The sequence below is a fragment of the Ruditapes philippinarum genome, unplaced genomic scaffold (genome assembly GCF_026571515.1).
Source record: "Ruditapes philippinarum isolate M1 unplaced genomic scaffold, ASM2657151v2 ctg3046_1_1_1_1, whole genome shotgun sequence".
NCBI lineage: Eukaryota > Metazoa > Mollusca > Bivalvia > Venerida > Veneridae > Ruditapes > Ruditapes philippinarum.
The window spans coordinates 156808-164134 of record NW_026864003.1 but is presented as its reverse complement, the minus strand read 5'-3'; positions in this window follow the sequence as shown (position 1 = coordinate 164134).

Below are 7327 nucleotides of genomic sequence, written 5' to 3'. Positions count from 1 at the left end.
AAAAAAATATCTCATTTAATTCCTTTTTCCATAACAAATGAGAACACCTATCAACAAAGCAAGGCAATAACTATGGGAGATTGTGTTAAAATTTCAAAATAATAAACATACACTTTTGTAGTATCTAATTTTCGTTCAGTAAAGATACATGTATAATAATCACGGTAAACACGTACTATTGTCAACAAGAATTTTCTATAATGCTAATTTATAGGATTATACACAACTAAAGAAATGCTCGAAAATAACATAAAATAACAACCAATGAAACTTTCTAAGGCATTCAGTGTTCATCCATGTAAAAATGCTGAAGTTCTAATATTCTGTCAAAGGGGGTTATTAACTATTAGGTAAATGTACGCGAGTAATATAACCGTAGGAATTAGAAGTGATTAAACCATGAAAGTCATTTTTTACACGTATACATAGATTGATATTTATTGATATAATTCAGTTGAACGGGAACAAATTGGCGTAAAATAGAGTCTAAGCTTTTCCAAATGTCTCAACTTGATTATGTAATTTCGTTCTTACTATTTGTAGAACACTATAACGCATTCGAACCATGTGCTTAACACTGGCACTGTTCGAAATTATTATACACTTCCGATTTCCACCTGACATGTAGGTCAAACAAGCATGATAAATATTTAATTGAGACAGGATTGCAGTCTGCGACACTTGCCCCAAGATCAGAGGAACAGTCTCAGGGTAGACGCAAGCGGACGCATACGTGCACGCCAGGAACATGTTCAAACCCCTAGACATTAGGACGAGCCCCGTCCCATTGGTCCCATTCGCATTGCGCATATTAACGTATGCGGGTGGACATCTGAAAATCATGACTTACGTGTAAATATTGTAAAATCAATTGATGCCGATTTGATCTCAATATCAGAAACGCATTTATCAAGACATAAAGATATAGACATTGATGGATACTTGTGGTTCGGTCATAACAGAGAAGATATTCATAGAAACGCCCCGAAAGCTTCCGGAGGAGTCGGCCTACTTGTTAAGAAATGGATATGTAACTATTATAATATTGACGTGGTAGATAAATCGCACGATGGAATTATTGCAGTACAAATGACACACAAAATTACTGGAAGTGATATTTTGATATTTTCATGTTATTTACCGCCAGAAAACTCAACGCGTGGTAGAGATGCGCAGTCTTTCTTCGCACATTTACTTACTAAGCTATATACGCATTGTAATAGTGATAAAATTCTGATTTGTGCTGACTTTAACGCAAGAATAGGCTCCCTATCTGATCTATTCCAAGAATGCGATTCCATACCACGAAGAAACGTTATTGACAGAAGTATAAATCAACATGGTCACGAATTCATTGAGTTTTTAATTGAATCAAAGTGTTGTGTTCTAAATGGCAGATATGACCCAGAGCAAGACAATTTTACGTCAGTTTCAAGAAAGGGGAAATCGGTCGTGGATTTTATATGCGTTCCTCATGACGTATTACAGTACTGTAAAAATTTCAAAGTAATACCTACACAGTCGATAATTGACACTCATTACCTACATGGATTACTTGCAAGTAGATCCCGTATACCAGACCACAGTGTTCTAGTTTTTGAACTTGAAACGGACTATAATTACAGTTACGATCAAACAAGTATAACAGTCGAGACCCCCAGCGAAGCAAGGTTTAACTTAAGGCGTATACCGATAGATTTTATGAATAGTGAAACAAGCAGACTGGCAATGATAAACGTAATTACACAAATTGAACGATCAAGAGAAACACAAATGGACGTAGACTCAATTTATGAACAGTTATGTGAAGCAATTAAGCATGAAATGAATCAAAGAATCCCAAAATATGGATCCTCTCGGGGCACATCCCGACGTCACAAAGTACGGAAACCATACCGGGATGATAATTTAAATACTCTTTGGAATACAATGAGAGAAAATGAGCATAAATATTTAAACTGCCGTGATAATAGGCAACTCAGATCACGTTTGAGAATGGAATATGTTTCGTCTAGAAATATTTTCGACAGAGAGCTCAAAAAATGTGAACGTATATATAGACAGTCAAAAGCATTTGAAATTGAACATATGTCAACAAATGATCCAAATGAGTTTTGGCGCAAGATTAAAAACTTGGGTCCGCAAAAACGTAAAGACATTCCTATTGAAATAGTGGACAGTCTGGGATCAGTCATACGTGACGAGCACGTTGTTTTCGAGCGCTGGAGACAGGATTTTTCAGAACTTGTATAATTCACAGGATGATAACGATTTTGATGAGGATTATTATAATCGTGCCAAGCTACATAAGCATCTACTAGAAATGAATATTGCAGATCCCCTCTATGAACCAAATCATACGTTAAATACGAACATCACAGTGGAAGAGTGTGCATTTGTTGTCAATAAAGCGAAATTGGGTTCTGCTTGCGGCTTAGACAGTATTCCGTACGACGTGCTTAAGTATCCGGTAATTATCTCAGTTCTACAACATTTATTTCAAATGATATTCGACTTCAGCATTATACCGTCAATATGGAGAAAATCTGTAATTTGCCCAATCATCAAAAACTCATAATCAGACGCACGAGTACCAATGCATTATCGTGGAATAAGCCTGTTATCTTGTATAAGTAAACTATATAGTGCATTTCTTAACAAACGATTGACAGAATATCTAGAAGGTGCCAATATACTAGCTGATGAACAGAATGGATTTCGCTCTAAAAATCTTGTGAGGACCACGTGTTTTCTCTTAACAGTATTATACGCAACAATAAATCGGTGTTTACGGCATTTATTGACTTAAAACGTTGTTTCGATTACATAGACAGAGACATGCTTTTATACAAGCTTCTTAACAACAACATAGACGGAAAGATGTATAATTCTATAAAAAGCATATACGCTAGCTCCAGTTCGTGTGTGAGAATAAATCAGAAAATGACTAACTGGTTCGACTGTGTCACAGGGGTCAAGCAGGGCTGTACATTATCACCGACACTATTTTCCATCTTCGCCAATGATCTTGCAGAAGAAATTAAAGACCTTGACCTTGGCGTGCCTATGGATGATATTAAAGTATCGCTACTTATGTACGCAGACGATATAGTTTTGATCTCAGATTCTGAAGAAAAATTACAGACAATGTTAAACACTATTCATGACTGGTGTAAGAAATGGCGCGTTCTAATAAATACTAGTAAATCAAAATGTATTCACTTCAGAAAAGGACGGGCGCAACGAACAGATTTCACATTCAGAATTGGTGACAACGAGCTAGAAACCGTCGAGGCTTACAAATACCTAGGCGTAATATTCCACGAAAAACATGATTTTTCTAACAACTGTGATGCTTTAGCAAAAGGAGCCGGTCGTGCATTAGGTAGCATTATAAACAAAATACACAACTACAAAGAGTTCGGATTTAAATCTTTTGAAAAACTTTACAACTCATGTGTTATACCAATACTTGACTACTGTGCGTCTGTTTGGGGAATAAACATTTCCAACAGATAGATAATATCCAAAATCGCGCAATGAGATATTTCATGGGCGTTCATAGATTCACACCGTACTTGCCATGCTTGGAGACACAGGCTGGTTACCCAGCCGTTACCGTAGATGGACCTCTATGTTACGCCTCTGGAATCGATTAGTGTGTATGGATACTAACAGACTGACATACAAATTGTTTTGAAACAGACTATAGACAGTGCTCAAATAATTGGTGCAGTGATTTAAAAACAGTTATGTACACACTGGGATTGAATGATAACTTTGACCATTTATTCCCGGTCAATCTCTCTCAAGCAAAAACTCTCATTAATAGTTATTATTCAAACATATGGGCTCGAGACATTCAAAACTTACCAAAATTAAGAACATACAGACTGTTCAAAAGGGAATTTAAAACTGAGGAATATTTATTATTAAACTTAAAGAAAAATGAAAGGTCATTATTAGCTCAATTCAGGACTGGCATTTTACCTTTACGGATTGAGACAGGTCGATATGTCGGCGAATCTGTAGAAGATAGACACTGTACACTGTGTAATTCCGGAGCCATAGAAACAGAGACACATTTCTTACTAGAATGCAGTTTATATTCAAATGTTAGAAATACTGTATTTGACAACTTATTAACAGACATTTCATTTGTAAACCTAGTGACCGAACACAAACTCGAACACTTAATGACAAAATATCCTCGTAAAATGTCTAAATATATTGTTGCTGCCTTTATGTGTAGGCGAAACCGAATTTATTCATAACAAAACAAAAAACTGTGATATCCAAAAATAATGACAATGATAATAATAAAAAGTTCCATATAGAACGTTAAACGTTTGAAGCCCTTGAAATATTGTTTGTAAGCATTAACCAGAATCAGGTTACACTTTATATTTGTTTATACCATGATTTATACATTCTATGTTTTATGTGATGCATTATGAAATCATTACATTGGTGACTTATAGGCCCATTGGGCCGGGTGCTATAATTGTACACATATACGATTGTTATTTGTATTTGACTATGCACATGTCACAATAATAAATAATTTACTTACTTACTTATAAATTTTTGAATTTTTGAACCCATTTCTCAAAACAGTTTAATTGTCATATGAGCAAATGCTGATAAAAATGTAAATTCATGTTGAACGAAATATGTATTGTACAAACATAAGCTGTACTATCAAAATAAAAAAAATGATGATAGCATTAAAAATTCTAAAATTTGAATCTCACTAATTCAAAATATTGCAGAGCTAGGAACTCAACAGTTTTTATACGCATTATTGCAATAACCTTTTGTCGAACATTTACCTTATGTTGAGTGCATTTACATTATGTCGTTTACATTAACCTTATATCGTACATTTACCTTTTGTCGTTCATTTCAATGCAAAACGGTCTTAATTTCTTTTAAATGACTCATTATTTGTAAAAAAGGTAATTATGACAGATAAAAAAGTTCGTCATTTGAAAATGAGTATTTATGAAACATTTGATTTGTATCAATTTATGCCTAAAAGATATATTAGATATAAAAGATATAAAAGCTATATATAACACCTGGAGTAATATCAGTAGACGCATATTCTCAATAATATGGTGGCTGATTTGGTACCTTTTTGTGCGTCTATTTATACGAAAAAGCGCAAAACGGCGCGTTGGCGCACTGTCGTCTTGTCGTCCTGTCTCTAGCGCGGCACACCAAACGGTGCGTTGTCGTGCGGCGCGTTGTCGCGATGTCACCCTGTCGCTTGACTTATTAGCCAATCCTTCAATTTGAACCTAGCGACAATGTGACATTTCGACAACACACCGCACGATAACGCGCCGCTTGGCGTGCCGCGCTAGAGACAGGACGACAACACGACAGCGTGACAACACGCCGTTTGGTGCTTTGTCGTGTTGTCTTTAGCGCCAACGAGACGAACAAAAGCGTACCAAATCAGCCACTATACAATAGGCATCAACTAACCCCATATTTGCTTAATTATTATCATTCAAAGACGTTATTCAAAAAGGTAAAATCTAGGATGATAACACTATTGTACATGGGATGGTTACATTAAACCAAAAGGGGACATTATGGTATCTGTCGTAGAGCCTATATGTTGATACATTATTTTGAAGTATAGAATGCCTTATAATACTGCACGTTTGTAACGTCAGTTTTCATTGAATAATCGTGACGTTTATATAGTTTTATATACACGGCTGCTGTCGATTCATGAAGAAATCTTACTTTTTTATCTAAAAATGATGATTGCTGTATCATAAATTCGTTATAAAGATTGTTGACAGGTTATATAGCCGTATATAAACAGCTGTTTGCAATATTACCCTCGCCTAACGGCTCGGGATATATTTACAAATAGCCGTTTATATAGGGCCATATAACCTGTCAACGATCTTTATAACTAAGAATATAAACCTTAAAAGGTCAGGGGAGTGAAGAATGGAATCTGTGTTTTTATATATCTGATAAATATACATCGTTTTTATAATTTATAATATCAAAGTTTGTTCTACTTCATAATGACTTTAAATTAACATTTTATTCAAATGTTTTTCCGTTTTTCTGACACATCATGCGTGTAAACAAGTTTTATTCCAGCAAATTTCTAGTTTATTATCACGATTTACTGGATTCGCTAAGCTAACGTGTCTAATGTGCTAATCTGATGTGTTTTTGTGACACGAGTTGGCAAATCAAGTTAGAGTCTTATCTCATTTTTTATGTTTTGTTGATTTAAGTAAAAATATTAACTGAAATTAAATAAAGCGGATAACTGAGTAATTTATTCTATCAAACACGTGTTTAAAACACACAAAAATAAATCACACAAATTTCCATATTTATATCTAAAAACCCGTCTCACATTGGTGAAGGCGGGGTTGATGATCGTACTTTTATTTACATACGTTGTAAAAGTAATTTTATCCGAAGTTCTCTGAAATTGAAAACGTGCTAATAGATTTAAAATGTGCTTATAGATTTAAAACACGAGATGGTTTTTAAAATTCAAATAGATATAGTCTATAAAAAATGTAACGTTCTGGCATCTAGTTAAAATATTTCAAGAAGCAAAAGACATTAAACTTTTTCTGAAGGGCGGATTAAGCATCTTCTGAATTTGAACATTGTTTTCAACATTATTTTCAACATAATTTTTCTCAGATAAAGTTTATTTTTTTCACACTTGTATATGTTATGTCTAAGAGATAATTGTTTTAAGCGACTAATGGTTATAAGTATTACAATGAAATACGTGTAATACCAGAAGAATAGCAGTTGATATTTTCTCTTACTTGTATGTATTTTCCTGTTTTATTGTATTCATCAATAAAATTTCAATTTACAATTTTGCTATCATACAAAGTTATCATTTACTCTTGATTTATGACATTTTGGTAGTCGAACTTGCAAGATTTAGATAAATTATTCTAAAATTAATGACAAACGACAAGTGAACTAATATCAGGAAAGCACACAGAAGATTGAACGAGTGTATGCAAAACACTTTTCGAATGTAAACTAATTTATTATACTATTTACACATTGTTCATACATCATTTACTTTTGTTATGTCCCGCTGCCTTCTGCGAGATTCTTCAATGCATTTTAATGCCTATTTTATACAAAATTGTTTTATGTATTTGGTAAATTATGGCATAAATCTACAACAACTGTTTGGCCTGCATCACTGGGTTGTTGTGTTAATTCTATACGAAGAAAAAACTTGTCTGACATCCAAATGCTGTGAAACTTGGTAAGAAACCTTTCTTCTGTATGCTCATCGTAAACGATG